Genomic DNA, 23,685 nt, shown 5'->3' on the forward strand with positions numbered 1-23,685 from the left:
TATGCTGTCTACCTCCCATCAGAGAGATGCCGTATTAAAGTCCAGGACATGAAGAGACACATTTTTAGAGATGGCAACTTATAGGAGTTATTTTGCTCTCCCATACTTAATGGTTACAAGTGTTAGTTTTTAAACTCTTGATTGGGAAGAGGTTGGGAAGAAGAGGTTGGATTAGCAATAATGCCCTCTCTCCACAAAAGGGTCATTAAAATTTTTTTTAATGCACAGAAAAGAATAGAAGGAAGTCGAAGTCTTATGGAAGCACAGACAAGCAGGACAGTTTTGAAAGTTATATGTGGAATTTAGAATATACTTTTTTTAAAATAAGGAGAGTGAAATTGAGAATTGTAGTTTCATATATTATCTGCTGTGTATGTGGAAATGATCCTTATTGTGTGTAAATTCAAAAGAAAAAATTTAAAAGTGAAAAAAATAAGGAAAATAAGTCACAAAAATTAGAACCAAACTAATGAAGAAAGTGCTATAGCTATAAGGAAAACCAGCTCTTGAAGGAATTGCCAAGCTTTTTTTTTTGGCCACCAACATATCAGCCTAGTTTAGCTATCAGAATACACAAGTGCTATAGATTATTTCACTAGTTTGTGGGGGGACAGTTTTATGGAAAACATAAACACATCAGTATGTGCTCTTTATTTTTGTCAGGAGGGCTGATGCAGGGTAGGAGTAGTTTGATCACTTTGATTATTTTTCAGAGCTTGAGCCTGCTTTTGAGATTAGGAAGACAAGTATCCAGGGGGAATATGAGAGTGCCTTTTAGTATTACTTAGTATTATTTTTAAAAAGTTTTTAAAAACTTAACTGTCCATCTTAGAATCAATATTGCATATTTGTTCAAAGACAGAAGAGTAGTAATGGCTAGGCAAAGAGAGGTAAGTAACTTGCCCAGGGTCACACAGCTAGGAAGTATCTGAGGTCAAATTTGAATCCAGGATCTCCTGTATCTAGGCCTGAATCTCCATCAACTAAGCCACTTAGCCACTCCTTGGCATTCTTTTTAAGAGGCTGGGGATAGTATCTATATTTCAGTGTAAGAGGGACAAATTATGATTGATTGAGGAAATCAATGGAAACCTAAATTCAAATCTAGCCTCAGATGTCAAAGAGAGAGAATAAATGTCATCTTGGGCATGACAAAGAGAGACATACTCTCTCTCTTTGCCTTAGTTTCTATAAAATTAGGATAATAACAGTGCCTACCTTTCAAAATTGTTGTTAGCGTCAAAATGAGATAATATTTATAAAACACACACACACACACACACACACACACACATATACACTTAGCATGGTGTCTGTCACATTTTTTTTGTTGTTGTTGTTCAGTCATTTTCAACACTTTGTAATCCTATTTGAGTTTTTCTTGGAAAAAATACCTAAATGATTTGCCATTCCTTTCTCCAGCTCATTTTGCAGATGAGGAAACTGAAGCAAATAGGGTAAAACGACTGCTCTTTACTGGTACATCTAAGCACATAGTAGTAGGTATAAATATTTATTCCATTTCCCCTTTCCCATTTCACTTACAGTAAGAGATAAGATAATTGGATACTTTAATGAAATGAGGTTAAATCTCAATCGATTAAATAAACTTCAGTTTGAGATTCTGTTTTTAGTTTATTTATTTAGTTAATTTAGAATATTTTTCCATGGTTACATGAATCCTATTCTTTCCTTACCCTCCTCCCACCTCCCTCCCACAGCCATTCAAGTTTAGATTCTTAATTCTATTGATAAACTGAAAAAAACTTTTTTTGATAACTTTCAATATTATCGGTTTCCTTTTTAATTACACATTTTATTTTATGTATTTAGAAATAGTATTCCAACAAGTCCATAAGTTTTGCCAGATTACCAAAGGAGTCAATGAGACAAAAAAGGTGAAGAACTTCTCTTTAAGACAAAGGCTGTTGAATGAAGAAGAATCTTGTTGGTTAGGTCATGCCTGAGAGTCATTATAAAATATCAAACTACTTGAGAAGCAGAGTAATTCCAGAGATTGGAGTGAGGCATCTCAGTAAAACCCCTGAGGAAGAATTTCTTGGAAGAGAGAAAGAGTCCTTGGCTTTGGTGTTAGTCTAAGTTTCTTTCCTGCTCTCTGACCCACTTGGCTGATAGAGGATTTTTCAAGCTTTGGAGGGTCAGGAGGATCCTGGACTTACCATTTTCTCATCAGTATCCTAGCACTAATCCTCATGGGATAGCAGTGGCTGGCAGTTGTGTCTGCATTGGGAGCCAAGGACAAATTAGACACAGATTCACAGCTCTATAAAGAACCCAACATAGAAACTATACCATGTTTAAGGGGAACTTCTTGAGTATCCCACATAGAAAAGAAAAGAACTTTCAGCAACCAAGAGTTATGAGTTACCCCTTTGCCAAATGTGTTCTCTTAACTTGAACCCACTTTCACTTGGCCTCTGTATATACTAGGAGAATATGTTAGAGATTTCTGAGGGGATGTTTTATACTCTAACAAATTGCAACACCTATTGTTACTATTACACTTTATAAACACCCCTTTCTAAAAGTTACTCAAGACTAGGTGACAAAATTGATTCTTAACTGGTAGTCTTAAGAAGAAACAAACCAGTGGGGGCTTGTGAATTGTAGCCCTAGAAGAGATGCCTCCTGAAACCTCAGGGCTACCCATAGAAGTCAAAGGGATTGTAGCAGTCAGACTCTGGGGCCAGTGGGAGCTGAGTTTATCACCTCAGAGCATGTGCTGCATCAGAGACTGGATTAGCCTCTGGGGAAAGATGACTGACTTCCTGGAAGTCAAGAGGATAGATTCCTACTGGAAGAGCCACTTCTTTGGTGGATGGATATAAAAGAGATTGGACAGATCAACTTAGCCCTTTTTTTCTGGACTCTTTCATCTTTGATGTTGCTGTTTAAAGAATCTACCAGAATGTGACAGAGAAGACCTATATATTCCCAAGAGAAGAGAAAAGGAACACTGTCAGAGGAACCTGTGCTTATACACTTTCTTCTTCCAGGAATGGATGATGACAGTTTTGGGGGCAAAATCACACAGGAATTACATGTGTTTGCCCATCACTTTCTGACCATGGGCCAGGGTCTGGACTTTCTCAACCCAAGAGATGGTAAGTAGTCGAGGGGAATGATATAATTTCTACAAAAGCAAGTGAAAGAAGCAGATCTGTGCTTTCCCATTCAGGCTATGTGGGTATTTCATGCATCAGCATTCTGTATAGAGTGGGAAAGATTTTGGTTTCCTGGACTGCACAATTCTAAAAATCTAGTCATATTGACAGATCAGGGATTTTGGGGGAGTAGCAACAGCCTTATAGATTGTTCCTTTTTCAACAATTTGAAGACTTGCCCCTTCTAGAGAGAAAGTTCCTGTGGAGCAGCTTTTTGGAGAAAAAAGAGGCTTACCTGCATGTCCTCAGCAACTGGGAGAATACCAAGGGTAAAGCCATAACCGGAATGGGTAGAGATTGGGATTATTTGGTCAGCAGAGGTCTGATAAGAAGAGAATTTTCCATCAAACAGTCTTACAGTGTGTTTGCCCTTTTTTTTGGTGGGGGAAGACCCCAACCATTGGGAGACACTATTTCATCTAATGGGACTTTAGGTAAGAGTGAATCACTAGCATTTCAATTTTTGTCCCAAGAGTGATGTCGTTTAGAACCTTCTAGGAGGAACTACTATGAGTTCTTTCAGAGCTTTACACATTTTGAAGGGACAGGAGGAAGGGGTCCCTTTTGTGCATTTGTTACCTTGAATATTGGTACAGGATCTGGGAATTCTGTTTACTTAGACATATATGCTATAACTAACATATATTTGGACATTTTCTTACAGAATACTCTGGGTGTAGGACATGAGCCAAAAGAGGAACATTTTTAGATAGCCCTCAGTAATGCAGACACATGAATCCTTTAAAGTAGTGATATCAAACTGAAATAGAAATGGTTGCCATTAAACTGACCATAAGGAGCCAGGTGGGTCATAAATTGACTTAGTTTTGGAAAAGAATATTACCTTTGTTTTATTATATTTTAATTTATTTTCTTAAATATTTCTCAATTGCATTTTAATCTAGTTCTGGCTTACCCAGGAGTATTGTGGGCCACATGCATATTTGACACCCCTACTTTAGAACTATATCTATGTAAAAAAATCATCTAAAATATTGTCTCAGCATTCTGATAATTGATCAAATTATATTCGTGGTAAACTCTATGAGCATAGAGACTCAAATATTATTCAACTTTGGATCTCTCACCAGGCCTAACATAGTGTCTTACACATATAAGATGCTTAATACATATTTTTAATTGAATTGGTGAATCACTGCATAATTCTATATCCAAACACAATTAGAGCAGAAGCAAGATTTTTCTTTTCAGATGCTACATCCCTTTTTAACTAAGTCTCCACTCATATTTCACATTTGTTATTTTCAAAACTACCTAATGTGTGTATTCTGTCAACAATAATTACATGTATACCTTCTTCATGCACTATAGCAGCCAGCTTCCATTATGGCCACGTTTGGAGGTCAACTTTTTGCAAGCAATTTTCATGTCATTTTTTAAATAATGGAGGATGGAATACATATAACACTGAAATAATAGATTCTTTCGGTATTAGAATAAGTGCCTTAGAATAGGATTCTACAGAGTAGAACCACTCCCCATCCTCTAGAAAATTATTATCTAAGGCCTTTATGTTTACATAAGAAGAGAAAAAATCATTTCCTTCTCTAACCTTCCTCTGTATATGTAGCCCCCTTCTTCCAAAAGCAAAGATTGACTTCAAAGTGAGTACTGTCCAAGGACGGGCATGGTTGGGTGGAATAAGAGTCATAGACTAGAACTAACTTCAGAAATATTTAGCCTAAATGACTTTATTTCTATGCTAAGGAGACTGAGTCACAGAGAGATTAGATGACAATCAAAATCAGATAGCAAGTTAGGAACAGAATCAGATGTGTGTTTCCTGACTTATGGTACAATTTTCTAAATTTTGTTGATTTTTAAAAAAAAAATACATATCACTTCCAAATAACTGACTTCTCCTTAGAAACTTTCCTTGCAGCAAAAATAATTAAACAAATTCTTGCACTCCTCTCTATATTTGTCAGGGTAGTTTTAAAATATAATATTATCTATGTTTATATGGTACATGGCAAATAGCAAATGTTAAATTGAATGATATGATATTCTACTGGATTTAAATACAACCTCTTGAACCATTCTTTTTTTTCTCTTTTTTTAAACCCTTATCTTCCATCTTAATATTAAGTATAGATTCTAAGGCAGAAGAGCAGTAAGGGCTGGACAATGGAGGTTAAATGACTTGTCCAGAGCCACACAGCTAGGGAATGTCTGAATCTAGATTTGAACCCAGGACCTTCCATCTCTAGTCCTGGCTCTCAATCCACTGAGCCACCAGCTGCCCCCTGAGCCATTCTTAATTGATGGGCATTTCATTTGTTTCCAATTTTTTATTCTCCCAGAAAAAGTACCACTAGGAACACTTTGGCACATATAAGCCCTTTCCTTCTTTCTTTGAGCACTTTGGGACTATATGCCCAGTTGTAGTAACACTGGGTCATAGAGACACATTTTAGTGATCTCATTATTCCAAATTGTTTTTCAGAAAAGTTAGATCAATTCATAGCTCAACCAATAGCCTGTTGTCATACCTGTCTTCCCATAACTCCTTTATCATTAATAATTTTTGTCAATTTGCTGAATATGAGGTGAAATCTCAGAGTTGTTCAATTTATATTTATTACTAGTGATTTTAGTAGTTTCCCCATACAAATTATTAATAATTTATAATTCTTCTAAGAACCTTTTCACATTCTTCAGTGCACACAGATCTATATTTATGTCAATTTTCTATATATCTTGTATATCAGTCTTTTTTGTTGAGTTAATACAAAGATTCCCCCCCCCACCCCAGTTGACAGTCTCTCTTTTTATTTTAGCTGCATTGATTTTGTTTATGGGTAAAACATTTTCATTTTTTATTATCAAAATTGTACATTTTATATTCATCCTTATCTTTATATTACTAAGAATTCCCCTAACTATGGTTTGTGAGAGGCTTCTATGTTCTTTAATTTTTTTAATGACATAACTTCTTGTCTAGTTGGCTTTTTTCCACTTTAATTTTATTTTCCACCAATTTTCTTCTATGTGAAACATTCATTGTTTTTTTTTTAATTCCCCCGTTGGCCATGCAACCAAAAGTGTAATTTTGTAACATATTGCTATACTCTTGGGCAGCCACATGCTAGCCTGGATACTCTGGAGAGTTTGGCAGGATCTTAAAGTCCAATTCCTATTCCCAAAGAAGGGTTTCTAGCAGTCTTTCAGTTGTGAATTAGAAAATCTAGCTTGGCTTTTCTGTTTCTCTCCAACCTATTTCTGCCAACTTTCCCTAAGCCCCAACACTACTATGTTTCTAATATTGTCACACCCAATTCAATTTAGAAAATGTTTTTTAGAAATCTATTATGTGGAGGACACTGTGCTGGGCCCTGGGGATATATACCAGGTATACTTTGATTCCTTCTCTCTATTGGCTGAGGAATGAAAATGCCACTTAACTTTTTTTTTTTGAAAATTTTATTTAGTCAATTTAGAACATTATTCCTTGGTTACAAGAATCATATTCTTCCCCTCCCCTCCCCCATCCCTTCCCATAGCCAATGCACAATTCCACTGGGTATTACATGTGTCCTTGATCAAAACCTATTTCCATGTTGTTGGTGTTTGCACTAGGATGTTCATTTAGAGTCTACATCCCCAGCCATATCCCTTCAACCCATGTATTCAAGCAGTTGTTTTTCTTCTATGTTTCTACTCCCACAGTTTTTCCTCTGAGTGTGGATAGTGTTCTTTCTCATAGATCCCTCCGGGTTATTGGTGATCACTTCATTTCCACTAATGGAGAAGTCCATTACATTCAATTGTACCACAGTGTATCAATGTACAATGTTCTCCTGGTTCTGCTCCTCTCACTCTGCATCAATTCCTGGAGGTTGTTCCAGACTCCATGGAATTCCTACACTTTATTATTCCTTTGAGCACAATAGTATTCCATCACCAACATATACCACAATTTGTTCAGCCATTCCCCAATTGAAGGACATCCCCTCATTTTCCATTTTTTTGCCACCACAAAGAGCGCAGCTATGAATATTCTTGTACAAGTCTTTTTCCTTACTATCTCTTTGGGGTGAAAATACCACTTACTATTGACAAATCCAGAAGCACCTTCCAGGACAAAGCAAAGCAACCAGAGTAGAGTGTTAATTGTGTGTGATGACTAAAGGTACAATAAAAGAAACTGTGCTGTAAACTCAACTTTCTGGAATAGTCTGGATGATACACCCAAATAATATACTTTTCATTAGGTAGATTTCAGCTATCAGTGCTTTCAGGACAGGCAGGATATTCAATTCCTCTCAGAATCTGTTTCTTAGTGCTAGATCCAGATGTACATTCCTTGATCATGACTCCAGGGTACGTTGAGCTTCTGCCTTGAACCCTAGACCCTCTTGGGTACTAAGCTGTTCTCTTCTCCCTGGGAGGAAAAGGCACATTTCTACAGAGCACCAAAATTTCTGTCTCTGGGCTTCCATATCTTGCTCTAACCTAGCAGTTGCCTCAATTACACTTAGCTGTTAAGTTTCTGTAGTTCCTGGATCTTTCCAAATGTCTAATCTTCATATACTTTACTGCCCTTTGAGCATTACACTGATCTGTTCTTCCTCCCACATGACACTCCATCCCCTGATTCTATGACTTTTTCCTTGTCCCCAATGCCTGAAATGTTTTGTCCTCTTCCTTCTTGCTTAGTTTTTCTGGTTTCTCAATCTCCACCTCCTGCAAAGAGATTTCCCTACCTCAATCTCCCTCCTCTCATTCCTCTTACCTTCTTTCCATCAATTCTGTATATGTCCTGAAGTGCATAATTCTATAGGTGTTATCACTTCCATTAGAATGCTCTCCTATAGGTCCAGCACCATGTTTTTGCCAGTCTTTGCAACCTCAGCACTTAGCAGAAAGCTTAACAGATAGTAAGGGTTTAATAAATATTTGTTCAAAATCTCATCCCATAAAAACATCTTCTGGACCTGTTTTCTTAGAATATTTTAGATTAGTCTCAGGTTTAGGTTTTGATTATTTTTCATTTAAAGAGAAGTGTAATTAAATAATCAGAAGTCAAAATTCCAGAATGGGCTTATGATCAGCATTATTTTCAGGGCTCTTAAAAATTATCTTGAATTTTCAGCTTACATTTCCATTCTTTCCACTATACAATGTTAACCTTGGTTTTGCTTCTAAATGTTTAATTTATTTTAATTGGTGCAAAGATTTGAAAATATTTCCCAATTACATGTAAATCTTATTTGGGCTACACTCAGGAGTGTTGTGGGCCACAGGTGTGTTTACAGATATGCATTCTACAACTGTAGTTTACTACCTCTCTAGCAGTAGAAAGTAAGTTTCATCATATGCCCTCTTACACCAAAACTGATCATTTCATTACTCTGAATTCTAATCATTCCTTTTGTTTTTCTTTATATTATTTGGATCACTGATGTATTGGGGGGGGGGTCTGCTTTTTTGCTCAGCATAAACTTCTGTTAGACTTTCCAAGTTTCTCTATATTCTTTATATTAATAATTTCCTATGGTTCATGGCAAATAGTGTTTAATTGTATGATTGATAAGATATTCTACTGTATTTAAGTATAACAACTTGTTGAACCATTTTTCTTTCTTTTTTTTAACCCTTACCTTCCATCTTAATATTGAGTATTGATTCTAAGGCATAGATGAGTGATAAAGTGACTTCCCTGGTGTCACCCAGCTAGGAAGTATCTGAGACCAGATTTCAACCCAGGATGCCCCATCTCTAGCCCTGGATCTCAATCTGCTGAGCCCCCTAACTTCCTCCAAGATATAGATACAGAATTGGGAGTTGACTTATGCTCTATTGGTGGCTAATTCACTAAGCGAGCTTGGGCCAGAAATTTAGCTTTAGTCTTCTCATTTGTATAACGAGAGGTACTTGTTAGAGAGCATTGTGGTTAGGGTGCTGGACCAGGAGTCTGGAAAGCCTGAATTCAAATGCCTCCTTTTTAAAAAATATTATTATTATTATTTTAGACTCTTACTTGAAATCAGTACTGTGTATTGGTTCCAAGGTAGAAGAGCAGTAAGGGCTAGGCAATGGGGGTTAAGTTACTTGCCCAGGGTCACACAGCTGGGAAGTGTCTGAGGCCAAATTTGAACCTAGGACCTCCCATCTCTAGGTCTGTCTCTCAATCCACTGAGCTACCCAGATGCCCCCCAAATTCCTCCTTTTAAAAGACCTTGTGGTTGTTGTTTTGTTTTTTTTTTCTGTTGTGTCCAACTCTTTATGAGCTCATATGTGATTTTCTTAGCAAAGATACTAGGATGGTTTGCCATTTCCTTTCCTAGTGCATTATGAAAACAGAGATTAAGTGACTTGCCCAGGGGCACATAGTTGATGAGTGTCTGTGGTCAAATTTGAACTCAGGTCTCCCTGATAACAGACATGTCTCTATCCACTAGACTACTTAGCTGCAGCCTCAGAACTTCATTTAGAGTTTTCTTGACAAAGATACTGGAGTGGTTTGCCATTTTTTTCTCCAGTTCGTTTTATAGATGAGGAAACTGAGGCAACAAACAGGGTTAATTGACTTGCCCAGGGCTAAATAGCTAATACATCTGAGACCAGATTTAAACTCATGAAGATGAGTCTTCTTGATTCCAAACTCAGGATTCTATCCACTGTGCCATCTTGTTGTCCAAATGAAAGGTAGAACAGAATAAAATAACAGGGCTGGACTAAATGACCTCTGAGGTCACTTGGAGGTTTAAATCTTTGAACTTATGACAGGACCATCTCTTAGATTTCTTCCAGCTGCCTCATTTCATGAACCTCTAGGAGAAGCTAAGGAATACTGCTTTGATCTCTATCAAGTTTCCAAGAATAAAAAGGCGATAAAAAACTTCTCATTTGGTGAAGAAAAAAGATGCCAGGTTTAAAAATGAACTGAGAGTCATTTCTCATAAAACTTTATTTTAAGACCTTGAGTCCATGTATGAATGTGTAATGCATAGCTACTAGATGTACTCCTTCAAGTTTTATGGTACACAAATGACCTGGGACCTACAAATTTTTTGCTAATGTGATGAGACCTAAAGCTATTGGTTCTATCAGACTCAGCCTGAATAAGACCTAAGATCTCTTTGTTCTGGGTAAATAAATAAGACCAACCTAACACCATTTAAATCGTGTATGTGTGTGTGTGTGTGTGTGTGTGTGTGTGAGAGAGAGAGAGAGAGAGAGAGAGAGAGAGAGAGAGAGAGAGAGAGAGAGAGAGAGAGAGAGAGAGAGAGAGATTAGGAGCCAAAAACAAGCATTTCAATTAGATTCATTAAGACAGTTATTACTTGGTAATTGAATAGCAACAGATTGCTAAGGAATACTTATTGAGGGCTAATAAGTATGTAAGAGAGAAATCTTTTTTCTCCTGTAATTCCATCAGCTATAAACTAGTGTAATTAGATTCTTAGTAACTCATTCAAATTGAAGGGAATGTTGAGGCATATAATTGGCACTTAGAAAGGTACCTGTAGTAGGTTTGGGTACTTTCCATTTACATACTTATTGTGTCATTTTAACTTGCTAAATAATTGAGACTAGTGGACAGCTGATAAGTTGGTTAAGGGTGAATTGAATTCTAAAACATATTAATAAATCAGGACCAGATATATTTTTAAAATTTGAAATGCATGCTTGTGGAGATCATTTTTATTCTTTATAATTTATTGTCTTTCAGTTCAATTCAGCAAACATCTCTATAGTAGTAGCTAAGTGGCACAATGGATAAAAAACTAGATCTATAGTCAGGAAGACCTAAGGGCAAATCCAACCTTGGATATTTATACAAGCTATGTGACCTTGAACAAGTCACTTAATCTCTGCCTCATTTTCTTCCTCTGTAAAATAGAAATGATAAAAACATCAACTGTTGTGAGGATAAAATGAATTAATATTTGTAAATGAATTTAAAAACCTTAAAGCAATATTATTATTATATGACCACTGTATTCTTTTTTTTTCTCAACTCTTACTTTTTGTCTTAGAATCATTAAAAGTATCTGTTCCAAGGCAGAAGAATGGTAAAGGCTAGGCAATTGGGGTTAAGTGACTTTTCCAGTGATTACAAAGCTAGGCAATGTCTGAGGCAAGATTTGAACCCACAACCTCCTATTTCTTGGCTGGAGTTCTATCCACCTTTTCTATCCAACTCTATCTACCTGGCTGCCCCATATGTAACTACTATATTCAAAGCACTCTACTAGACACTGGGCGATTCAAAGTCAAGCCATAAAATAACCCTTGACTTGAAGAAGATTATATTTGACTGGGCACAAGAGTAATGATAGCTCATGTTGTTGTCCAGTAATTTTTCAGTTATGTCTGACTTTCTGTTGACTCCTGAAGTAGCTTACCCATTTTTACAGACTCTACCTCATTTTACAGATGAAGAAACTGAAGCAAACAGGATTTAGTGACTTGCCCAGGTTCACACAGCTAGGAAGTATCTGAGCCAGATTTGAACTCAAGAAGATGTCTTGGATTTGAGTGATAATATATGTATGGTCCGGAGAAATTGCTTGTCAATTCTGGGAGGTGGGAGGGAAGAGGGGAAGGAGACAAGAAACATGGAATCATGGAAAGAAATTTTAAAATAAAATAAAACCAAAGAAGAAGAGACTTTCTTACTCCCCTCCTGCCACTCTCTCCAGTGAACCTAACTTTTGAGCTGAAATGGACCTTACAGGTCATCTAGTCCAACCCACTCATTTTGCATATGAGTAAACTGAGGCCTAAGAAGTTTAAATGACTTGCCCAAGGTTAAACTGGTAGTGTCAGAAGTAATATTTGGACTCAGATCCTCATATTCCTCATATTCCCATGGCAAGGCTCTTTCCATTGTACCAAGCTAAAGGCATGACAGAAGGATAGAACATATCAATATTAGGCTTAATGTGAACTTAGAACTAAAGTGGAGAAGGTTGAGGGAATGGGTGTGCAATAGTTAAAATTAAATTATGATATGGAAATAGGTCTTGATCAATGATACATGTAAAATCCAGTGGAATTGTGTGTCAGCTATGGGAGGGGGTTGGGGGAAGGGAGGGAAAGAACATGAATCTTGTAACCATGGGAAAATATTCTAAATTAACTAATTAAATAAATTGTTCAAAAAAATTAAATTATGAGGCTGCTAGTAGTTTTAATAACTTTATTACATCAAAATAGTGATAGTAAAGAGAGGGAAATGTAGGAAAGAGGTAGAGAGTTGCTTAGCTTACTACTCTATTTGCCACCATGATGGATTGAAGCTCACCACCAACTTGAGTTCCTTCAGGTTCCAGCCAGAAGAGAGGGAACAGTCTCCTGATCTCACCTCAAAAAAAGGGGAGAGAGAGAGAGAGAGAGAGAAGAGAGAGAGAGAGAGAGAGAGAGAGAGAGAGAGAGAGAGAGAGAGAGAGAGAGCACAGAAGTCCACCATGATGGGGAATATAAATGTACTTTGAAATCTTAGAGGATTTGGTTTCAATTCTAAGGGTATACACCCCAAAAGGAAGATCACATTTTTTCTCTTCCCATTTCTATTTCCAAACCTGCAGTGACTTCAGGAAAAGTTTCTAAAACAAAGCTTAGATGTGGCTTATGTCTGGGGTCTCCTCAAAATGTGGACAACAGGGTCCCCTCTAGAATGTTATATACCCTAGAGATACAAGGTGTAGGATGGTGGTTTATTTCCTCAACTACAAAAAATATGTGAAATGAATGTAGAAAGGGTAACAAGGTGTCTCAGTGGATAGAGAGCAAGGCCTGGAGATGGGAGGTCCTGGGTTCAAATGTGGCCTCAGATACTTCCTAGCTATGACTTGGGTAAGTCACTTAACCCCAATTGACTAGCTCTTACTGCTCTTCTGCCTTGGAACCAATACACAGTATTGATTCTAAGGCAGAAGGTAAGGTTTAAAAATAAAAAAGGAGAAGAAATGAAAAAGGGATTTCTGTCCATGAAGAGTACATGGTTGGAAACAGGAAGATTAATTCCATATTACAGGAAAAATCTAAATATCATGCTAGCTCAAAATATGACCAAAAAAAGAAGAGAAACTATAGTAAATATCTTTTATCCACCCCAAAAATCAGCCAGAACCTCACAGACTATAGAAAATGGTCTTCTAGTAAAGGCAGTGACATTAGGCAAACAGACCTGTATCTTCTCAATATAACCATAATCACTCTAGGAAATAAGACTGTGGGTTCAGAAGAAAAAAAAAGGGGGAAGACTCCCTGAAAAAGACTGAAGAGACCCATTGGGTGGAATGTTGGACACTATTAGGAATACTAGCAACTACTGTGATTGTACCATGACTCAGATTGGAACATTTCAGGTCCTCAGGCACCAGAGTCCCTAGAAGTCTGACCTGAGAGTCTATAGAGTACACTGAAGATATATCACCCTAGATCTCAATCATATAGGAGAGCCTAACTCTGGCAGGAGAAAGTCAGTATAGGGACCCAGGTGACCTGAGGTTCATAGACCATTCAGGACTGAGTACTCCATCCAAAAGTGCTATAAGAGGCATAGTCTGCTTCTAGCATAAAGCCCTAGTTCAAGATCTAGTTTAAGAAAGACAAGCTGACCAGAGAAAATGTTATCCATTATAAAGAATTTTTGGAGATCCAGAGATGCCCCAAAATCCAACATAGGAGAAGACATTAGGACCATAATAACTATAGACAGAGACTCTAAAGAAAAAAAATGTTTCCCACAAGGACTACATGAATACCTACAAGAATTAAAATAAGAAATTTTAAATATGAAACAAAAGCTCTGGAGGAAAAAACTGGAAATAGACTAAATAACATAACTGGGAGAAGCATAACTTTCCCATGGAATGGACTCTTAGAAAATTTAAATAAACCTAATAGAAATCAATAACTCAAGATGGCAAGAAATATTAAAACAAAACCAAAATATTAAAAAAATAACTGATAAAAACTCCTGACCTAAAAAACAGATCAAAGACATCTAATTTGATAATCATTAGACTCTGAGAATTATGATTAAAAATATACTATTTTTTAAAAAAATAATTAATGAGGTTGAAATAGTTAATAACCTTAGCAAAGTTGCAGGATACAAAATAAACCCACAGAAATCAATTAGTATTTCTAAATATTTCCAATGAAACTCAGCAGCAAGATTTTAAAATTACTATAGATAATATAAAATACCTGGGAATCTATTTGCCAAGACAGACACAGGAATTATATGAACACAATTACTAAACACTTTTCACACAAAGTTAGATCTAAACAATTGGAAAAACATTAATTGCTCATGGGTAGGTTGAGCTAATATAATAAAAATGACAATGTTATATAAATTAATTTATTCAGTGCCATATCTATCAAATTACCAAAAAACTATAGAACTAGAAAAGAAAAATAACAAAATTCATCTGGAAGAACAAAAGGTCAAAAAATATCAAGTGATCTAATAAAAAAATGTGAAGGATGGTCACCTAGCAATACCAGATCTTAAACTGTATTATAAAGCAGTAAAGTAATCCTCAAAACTATCTGGTATTGGCTAAGAAATAGAAGGGTAGATCAATGGAAAAGTCTAGGGGTAAATGAATTTAGTAATCTAATGTTTGATAAACCCAAAGATCCCAGCTTTCACAATAAGAACTCACTATTTGACAAAAATTGCTGGGAAGATTGGAAAACAGTATGGCAAAAATTAGTTTAAGATCAATATCTCATACTCCATACCAAGATAAAGTCAAAATGGATATATGACTTAAACGCAAAGAGTGATAGTATAAGTAAATTGGGGGAATGTAGAATAGTTTACCTATCAGATGTATGGAGAGAGGAGGAATTTATACCAAACAAGAGATAAAGAACATCATAAGATGCAAAATGAATAATTTTCATTATATTAAATTAAAAAGGTTTTGTACAAAGAAAATTGATGCAACCAAGATTAGAAGGGAAGCTACAAACTGGGGGAAATTTTTTTGTAACAAGTTTCTCTGATAAAAGTCTTACTTCTCAAATATATAAAGAACTAAGTCAAATTTGTAAAAATCCAAATCATTCCCCTGTTGATCAAAGGTCATAGATCAAAGGATCATGAAAAGGCAGTTTTTAGATGAAGAAATCAAAGCTATCAATAATCATATGATTGGCCACTATGACATTAAAGGAAAATGATAAATGTTGGAGGGAATGTTGCAAAAACATTCCACAAAAACACATTGCTGGTAGAACTGTGAACTGATCCAACCATTCTAGAGAGCAATTTGGAATTGTGCCCAAAGGACTTTAAAAGAATACATACCTTTTGATCCAATAATACTACTACTGGGTCTGTATCCCAAAGAGGGGGGAAAAAAAGACTTGTTTATACAAAAACATTTCTAGCTGCTCTTTTTGTGGTGACAAAAAATTGGAAACTAAAAGGATGTCCCTCACTTGGGCAAAGACTAAGCAAATTGTGGTCTATGATGGTGATGGAATACTATTGTGTTATAAAGAATGATGAAAAGGATGATTTCAGAAAGAAATCACTACACTAGAGATACATGGTATAAACCTATGTGAACTGCAGAGTGAAATAAACAGAACCAGGAGATCATTATACCCAATAACTGCAATATTGTGCAATGATCAAATGTAATAGAAATTGCTACTAATAGCAATACAGTGATCTAAAATAATTCTGAGGACTTATGAAAAAAAATTCTGTCCATCTTCAGAGAAAGAACTGTGGTAGTAGAAATGCAGGTAAAAACGTATGATTTATTACTTGTTTATTTGGGTATATATTTTGGTTTTTTGGTTCTATACGATAATTACTTAAAAAATAAATAATATGGAAATATAAAAAAGAAGATATTAATGAAAACTATCCATATCTTTTAGAACCAGTGGGCAAAGTGAAGATAAAAAGAAACCACTGATCACCTCATTAAAGAAATCCCAACAAGAAAAGACCAAAAATGGCATAGTCAAAGAAAAACAATTTTAAGCAGACAGAAAGAATTAAAATATCAAGGAAGCATTGCTAGGATCGCACAGTATTTAGCACCTTCTAATATAAATAAGAGAACTTGGGATATAATATTCCAAAAGGCAAAAGACATGAACTTGCAGTCAAGAATAACTTACCCTGGAAAAGTGAATATAATCACACTGGGGGAAAAATAGATTTTTAGTAGAACAGTACTTTTAAAGCATTTCTAATGAAAAGATCCAAGCTGAGTAGAACCTTTGAAATACTAAGACAAGTCCAGAGAAAATTAGAAAGGTAAATTTATTTACACAGTGATGATCTAGGGCTAACATTCTAGGAGAGGGAGAAGAAACAAGTGATCTTTCACAATTGTGAAGGTTTTAAGGAGTATTGAGAGAGTTAAATAAGAAAAACAGAGGACCAAGGGGGTATATTGCTTAAGCATATAGAGAAGATCTTGGTTCAGGCAGCCATCTTGGCCAGAAAATCCTGAACTTCCCCTTACTCTTACTTAAATTGGATAAAGGAGCGCTCTTTGTCTTTGTCTCTGTCTCATGCACATGCACACAAACAGAAACACATGGTTTGTTATGTACCACAATATGTACTATAAAATCAATAAGGAAACAAGTAGAGAATGAAGTTAAGAGGTAAGATAAAATTGAGGAGGCAGTAGATGCAAACAAAATAAATTTCCTGATCCTGAAAGGAGAGATAAGGGGGGAGGGGGGCTGGAATCTAAGGGATTGCCCATCAAATGGGTGTTGGCTGAACAAATTGTGATATATGGATATAATATAATATCTTTGCAGTGTAAGAAATGATGAAAAAGATGAGATCTGAGAACATTGGGAAGGATGAACTGATGAAGAGCGAAGTGAGAAAAAATGGAACAATTCATACAAGGACAAAAACTGAAGAAAAACTATCCTGAAAGACTTAAGAATTAAGAATTAAGAGCAATAACCAACCATGGCTCCAGAGGACCTATGATAAATATGTTGCCCATTTCCTTCTTGTTAGAGGACACAGTTTTGGATAAAAGAGGGCCAGTGGGAAAAAATATATACACAGAAAAAGAAGAAACTTCAGAAGGAAGCACAGACAAGCAAGACAACCTTGAAAGTAACATGTAGAATTTATTATATAGATAGGTGGCACAGGGCAGCTAGTGGCACAGTGGATAGAGTGCTTGACTGGAGTCAAGAAAATTCATCTTCCTAAATTCAAATCTGGCCTCAGACATTTATCAGCTGTGTAATCCTGGGTGAGTTACTTAACCCTGTATGCCTCAGTTTCCTCATCTGTAAAATGAGCTGAAGAAGGAAATGGTAAACTACTCCAGTATTTTTGCCAAGAAAACCCCAACTGGGGTCACAAAGCATCTGACAATTCTGAAAAATGACTGAACAACAAAAATTTTAGAAGTAAATGGTATAAAAGGGATATTTACAGTTTCTTATGTATGTCCTATATATTTGTAAATGGTTGTTTTTTGTTTTTTGTTTTAATTCAGAATAAAAAAAGAACAAATACATAAGATGTAAACATCTCAAATAACCCATTAAATTCATTTTATTCCCCTCATCAGGGGAGGGAAGGGAAACTTTCTGGGCCCTATCAATACATATTTCCCATTCTACTTAGATCTAAGATTGTTTTAGCAAATTTACAATCCAGACCTCCTTATCAACCAAGGCAATGGCCTTCTTCAGTGTTTTGAGCTACAAGATCCTGGCAGTGGCCATCTCCTTCCTATCTGTGAAGCTTTGGGAATCTCCATTCTACCTGAATCTAGAATCCTTGGGAACCCTTCATCCATGAGGTTACCATCAAAGCTCATATGAGTTCAGGTAAGGAAACAAAAAGACAAGATGGCAACTAGAACATTGAGGTTATATGTCAGGGTTTCACATGTCCATGCTGCAAGCTGCCACTGCTACTAGAGGAGAGGGGATTTGGGAATAGTGAAATCCCCTTGCCAGAAGTATAAGGGAAAGGAATCCATGGAAGAATCCCCTTAGAGGGCAGAGCCATTTCTGTAACTCTTTTTCTAGACTGGGGAATGGGGACAAATTTCCTGGACCATGAGTCCATGACTCAATTGTCAATCAAGTGCCTTAGGACCAGTTAGAAGTTTCAGTGTCATCCCAGTAAACTAAGTGCTTTAGTAAGAGATCAGAGCCTATGTCCATCTTCAAGAGGAGTGGCCCAATCCATTAAACCAGGGGTTCTCCTGATCATCTTTGTCACCAAAAATATAGAATTTTATGAAAAAGCCCCATGAAGTAGAAATTCCTCTCCCTTAAAAAAATTCCAATAGGAATAAAAAAATCAGTCTTGTAAGGTATATGAATAAGTAAAAATTGCCAGTAATAGTTAGAGTGCTAAGAATTCTACTCTGTGGTTGTAGTATGGTTTTATTTTTTGCAATTAATTTATTTCTCTCTCTTTTTATTTTTCAACCATCTACTTTCCTGGAAAGAAGCACTATAAAGGAACTGTCTTCTTCAATACTCTAGCTCCATTTTGACTTTTACTATTAACAATCCAGGTAATCTCACTACTTTAGTCTTATAAACATAGTCCATTATCTTTCAGGCTAACCTCTCTTCATCCCTTCACTGTTAGAGACACTTTTGTCTCCTTTTCTCTAATGCATGCTATCACAGGTCTGAATTTGACACTACCCTTTCCTCCCTGTCACTAAGAAATAAATGTCACTAAAGTCATGATACTCCCTCCCACCTCCTGCAAAATCTCTAACACTACTTTTTGCCTTTGCCTGTCTCTAAAACTGTTACCAATGTTTTATCCTGTGCTGCAAGACAAAATAGTCTTAAATGACAGCTAGGGGGATTTATCTTATAAGTAAGAAAGAATTTCCTGCCCACAAAACACTGGGAAAAAGCTCTTGAGGGAATCTGGTGCCATCTTTAAGAATAAGATAGATTGACCTTGTGGGGAAAAATGATTTTAAATTTTTTAACCCCAACCTTTATCCCTCAGCTAGCTGTGCTTATGACATAGATTTTTCTCCCCAAAGGATTTAGAAAAAAGATGTAATTTTATTATATTTTCTTTAGTGTGGTTGCCCAGTTACTATTCAGTCTGCTCTAATTCCTTTTACTCTTCAGAATATTTTTTTTTACAAGACCAATCATTTCATTAGTATAAGAAACTCCCAGGGAGGATATTCCCTCTACCAATCTATCTATCTATCTATCTATCTATCTATCTATCTATCTATCTATCTATCTATCTATATCTATCTATATATATATAGGTATCTGTTTTGTACTTTTAAGGTCTTAAGTGAGCTGACTAGAACTTCCAGGCTAATCAATTTGCTCAGGGTTATATACCACTATATGTCAGAGGTAGGATTTGAACCCAGGTCTTTTCACTCTGAAACATTCCTCAGATCCCATTCCGTGGTCCTCTTCTCCCATTAGTGAGTTTCTTTTGGAACCTTCATGTGAGGAAGACACCAGGCCAGTCATTCTTCACTTCTCTCCTGGCTCTATTTCTGACTCTCTGGACTTTGTTATCATGTTTCCTAGTAAGTACCCCTTCAATTTCTGCCCCCTCCCCACAGACACCTTTTTTAATTCTTTTTTTTTTATGTCATGATACTCCCTTCTCTTTAGAATGCAAACTCCTTGAGGTCAGGGACTATTTTTACATTTTTATTTATTTAGAGTTTTGCAAGAAATTCTGCTTGGCACATAGGCAACACATAATAAATGCCTTCTGATTTAATGATGTCTTGATTATTAGGTCAATTCTTTATTCACTGACAGAGTACCTCTTAGCAATTTTTAAGTGCAAATTTACATTCTAGGCAAGCTCAGAGAACAATTATAGGTTTCCTGGCAACTGGATATTAGCTACTTTGCTATGATAGCAAATATTCCAAGTCCCTTTGTTCTACTTTTTGTTTTCCAGTCTAGCCAGTGCCTCTTTGGTTTAACTTAAAGACCGTTTTGGAGTTGAGATCCTGTGGTGTGAATTTCTGTTCCATGATAAGCCCTACCTGGACTAAGCATAAGCCAGTTTTAGCTGAAGGTTGGTCCCAGACCCAAATAAAACCGATCTAGGAGCAACTCTTACAAGTTCATGCTGCCCATAGGGGAGGATTAGACCCGTTTTATTGTTCTAAGGGACTATGCATCACTGAATAGTGTATCATTGCTCCAAGCACAGTATATTGAAGCCATTGCCCTGGGGACCAAAGTGAAAAAGGGTTCTTGGCATCTTACTCAGAACCTGAGCAATATACTAAAATAATGACGGATCCCAGTTAGGAATATTTCTTGAAGCAGAGTATGAGAAAGAAAAAAGGGAGAAGGCAGGGAACCTGGACAAAATGAATTGAGAATGTTTGGACTAAAAAGCTGAGATCTAATGTAGATTTAAAAAATGCTCTTGTGAGAGAAAAGATAATGAATCACTTCACAAAAATGTATCACCTCCATACCCTTCTTTTCAGTCACATAGCCACTGTACATATCCTGGCACTCATTGTCTCATTTGGACCACTGCAGCTGCCTTCTCAAGGGCCTACATGCTTCAAGTCTCTCCTTACTCCAACCCATTTTCTTTTCTTTTAAAAATGTTTTTTTTTGTTTTAATAACGAATTTCCACATGAGTTTTCTGAAGTTATGTAATCCAAATTGTCTCCCTCTCCTTCCCTCCCCACTCTGGTAGCTGGCAAGCAATTCAGTCTGAGTTATACATGTATTATGATACAAAAACATGTTTTCATATTGTTCATTTTTATAAGTGAATAATCCTATGAAACCCAAACCCCCAAAGATATACCCAAATAAACAAGTGATAAATCATGTTTTCACCTGCATGCCTACTCCAACACTTCTTTCTCTGGAGATGGATAGCATTCTTTTTCATAAATCCTCAGATTGTCTTGTAGTTCTTCTAGTAGCAAAGTCTATCATATTTGATCATTCCACAATATTGGGTATAATGATCTCCTGGTTCTGCTTATTTTATTCAACATAAGTTCATGTAGGTCTTTCCAGCTTTCTGAAATAATCCTGTTCATCATGCCTTATAGCACAATAGTATTACATCACCATCATATAACATAATTCGTTCATCCATTACTCGATTGAGGGGCATCCTTTTAGTTTCCAATTCTTTGCCACCACAAAAAGAGCAGCTATAAATATTTTTGTACAAACGGGTCCTTTCCCAATTTTTTTTTCTCTTTGGGATACAGAGCCAGTAGTGATATCACTGGATCAAGAGATATGCATTCTTTTATGGCTCTTTGGGCATAATTCCAAATTGCCCTCCAGAATGGTTGGATCAATTCACAACTCTACTAGCAATGTGTTAGTGTCCCAGTTTTGCCACATCCCCTCCAACATTATCATTTTCCTTTACTGTCATATAGACCAATGTGATAGGTGGGAGGTGGTACCTCAGAGTTATTTTGACTTGCATTTCTCTAATCAGGAGAGATTTAGAAAATTTTTTCATATGATTTGATAGCTTTGATTTCTTCATCTGAAAACTGTCTATTCATGATCCTTTGACCATAGTCAATCTCTGTATATGTACCATGTTCTGCTGAAAAGAGGGTATATTTCCTTTTATTCCCAATTAGCTTTCTGCAGATATCTGTTAAATCTAACTTTTCTAAAATTCAATTCACTTCCCTTACTTCTTTTTTATTTATTTTTTGGTTAGGTTGATCTAGTTCTGATAGGGGAAGTTTAAGGATCCACCCCCCAGTATAGTTTTACTGCCTATTTCCTACTTAAGTTTTTGTAGTTTCTCCTTTAAAAATCTGGCTGTTATAGCATTTGGTGCATATATACTAACTCCTGACATTACTTCATTGTCAATACTACCTTTTATGACGATATAATTACCTTCTTTATCTCATTTAATCAAAATTTTCTTGCCTTTGCTTTGTTTTGCTTTTTTTGTTCTCAGTTGAAGTCCAATAGATTCTGCTACAGCCCCTTACCTTTACTCTGTGTGTGTCAACCTGCCTCAAATGTGTTTCTTTTAAACAATATATGGTAGGATTCTGGTTTTTAATCCACTCTGCTATCTGCTTCCATTTACATTCATAGTTATGATTATCATCTATGTATTCCCCTCCATCTTGTTTTTATCTTTAAAATCCTGGCCTTTCTCCTTTTACTCTTTCCCTCCACACCAGTGTTTGGCTTTTAATTCCCCCCCCCAAATTCTCTCTCCCTTATATTACTCTCCTCCCCACTACACCCCCCTTTCTCTTTCCTCTTCCACTTTTCTATAGGGTGATACAGGATTCTATACCCTAATGAATCTGGCTGTTCTTCTCTTACTGAGCCAATTCCAATAAGAGTAAGTTTTAAGTCTTACCTGTCACTACCCTTGTCCTCCCCTTCACTGTAATAGTTTTGCCTTCCCCACCATGTGCCTCTTTATGTGATATAATGTAATTCATTTTATTTCTCTCTTACCATTCTCTTAGTGAAATCCTCTTTTCCATCTCTAGATTTTTTTTTTGCATATCATCCTAAACAGCTTACTATCAAACCTTCTGGCTATGTATACTTCTAACTTCTTTGATAATGATAAAAAAATTTAAGAGTTACAGATATCATCTTCTTATATAGGAATATAAACTATTCAAATTTATTGAGACTTAAATTTTTTTTCTTTCTTATTTACCTTTTTATGCTTCTCTTGAATTTTGTATTTTGACATCAAACTTTCCATTTAAATCTGGTCTTTTCTTCAGGAAAGCTTGGAAATTTTTCTATTTTATTCAATGACTATATTTGCACCTATAAGAGTATAGTCAGTCTTGATGGGTTCTTGGTTGTAAACCCAGTTTCCTTATCTTCTGGAATATCATATTCCAAGCTTTCTGATCCTTCAATGTAGAAGCTGATACATCCTGGTTAATTCTGATTGGGACTCCATGATATTGGATTTTTTTTTTTTCTGGCTGCTTGCACTATTTTCTCCTTAACCTGGGAGCTCTTGAACTTGCCTATAACATTCTTGGAAGTTGTTATTTAGGGATTTATTACAGGAGGTGATTTGTGAATTCAATTTCTATTGGACTCTCTTGTTCAAAATTATCAGGAGAGTTTTCTTTGATAATTTCTTTTAACATGATGTATAGGCTTTTTTTTTATGACTTTCAGGTAGTCTAATAATTCCTAAATTATCTCTCCTAGATTGATTTTCCAAATATGTTGTTTTAAATCAGATATTTCATATTTTCTACTATTTTTTCATTCTTTTGATTTTGTTTCATTGTTACTTGATGTATCATGAAATTAATTTTTTCCAAGACCTGATCCTCCTTTTCCATTTGTTCCATTCTACTCTTTGTTGGACTCTTTATTGGATTTTTGTGCTACTTTTTTCATTTGGTCAATTTTGCTTTTTAAGCTATAATTTCCTTTTTTGTATTTCTTTTTCTCATTTTGCTTCCACCTATCTTATTTAATTTTTTAATTCATTTTTGAGTTCTTCCAGCGCCTGAG

The 23,685-nt window shown here is 36.0% G+C and overlaps 1 long non-coding RNA gene across 1 annotated transcript; it reads left to right on the top strand.

Annotated features, from left to right (window-relative positions):
- The first annotated feature begins 1,443 nt into the window (after positions 1-1,443).
- On the top strand, positions 1,444-22,252 carry LOC130456263 (uncharacterized). The gene is made up of 3 exons (XR_008914859.1): positions 1,444-3,125; positions 3,850-3,989; positions 16,977-22,252. It is a non-coding gene; the product is annotated as an uncharacterized LOC130456263 (long non-coding RNA).
- Positions 22,253-23,685: the final 1,433 nt, after the last annotated feature.

This window comes from Monodelphis domestica, chromosome 1 (genome assembly GCF_027887165.1).
Source record: "Monodelphis domestica isolate mMonDom1 chromosome 1, mMonDom1.pri, whole genome shotgun sequence".
Taxonomy (NCBI): domain Eukaryota; kingdom Metazoa; phylum Chordata; class Mammalia; order Didelphimorphia; family Didelphidae; genus Monodelphis; species Monodelphis domestica.